General features: G+C 51.7%; 1 pseudogene; it reads right to left on the bottom strand.

The window, feature by feature from the left end:
- Window positions 1-367: 367 nt before the first annotated feature.
- LOC147897061 (V-type proton ATPase subunit C pseudogene) lies at window positions 368-961 on the bottom strand (annotated as a pseudogene).

Raw genomic sequence — 961 nt, 5'->3', positions numbered from 1 at the left:
CTCCAGTGATTAGGAGCTTCGATGTGGCTGGCTGACCACCAGCTCTGCAATGAGCCTCTACATACAAGCGCAACTAAGCTTCTCCAACGTGCCTCGCCATAGTTAAACGCAGCCAAGGTTGTTTTTTGGAGAAGGCCCAACTCTCGACCGGGTTGCTCTTGCTTTGCTGCTGCTAGCCAAGTTTGAGGTCGTAGCGGCCGAGCCAATCCTTCTACTCGAAGCTTCTAACGCTCCAGCCGTAGCACTACAGCCACGACCATTTGCAACTTTCAGATCCCAGCTTTAGCCAAGCCAAGCGCATGCAAGTTCTTGTGAGATCCTAATCGCCACCAACGACCTGAGGCTTCAAGCAGCGAAGACCTTCTGCCTAGCTTCCCCTTTGTTTCCGATTGATCGCACTCAACTGACTCTTGACATTGTTGTACTCTGCAAGTCGAACCTTCAAATCATCCTCTAGCTTGGTCACGTGATCCTGAATAGTGTCAACGGTCTCTCGAAGCGGGGTCATGAGAGGGTACTTCGCCTCGTCCCAACTAAACCTTGTGATGAAAGAATCTACAGGGACCCCTTCTACCGACAATGTTCCTGCTTCCGAACCTGAAGCCCGCTCCAAGTCCTCGATTTGGCGACGGATCTTGTGAGTCACCCCCTCCACAACCGAATTCGCCTTGATCAGATCATCGCTGAGGGACAACAGCGAGTAAAGCGTCCCCACTCTCAAGTCCGGGATATGTAACTTGTAGGTCGGGGTGTCGAAAGCTGCCTTGGAAACGCTCTGCTGTAGGGCTGACCACGTTGCTGATGCCGAATTTTGCACAGGCAAGGAGACCACGTAGATTCCGGTAGTGGTATAATCCGACACGTGGTAGATTTTGATCTCCACGAAGGAGACACGTGGAGGATAGCTTATCATCAGGTCAAGGCCACCACATCCAAAGGTTTGATCACAATTGTGCCACAT

The sequence above is a fragment of the Dipteris shenzhenensis genome, chromosome 11 (assembly GCF_047967505.1).
Source record: "Dipteris shenzhenensis isolate YYH24624 ecotype China chromosome 11, Dip_SZ_1.0, whole genome shotgun sequence".
Lineage (NCBI taxonomy): Eukaryota > Viridiplantae > Streptophyta > Polypodiopsida > Gleicheniales > Dipteridaceae > Dipteris > Dipteris shenzhenensis.
This window is presented reverse-complemented; position numbering and strand designations above follow the sequence as displayed.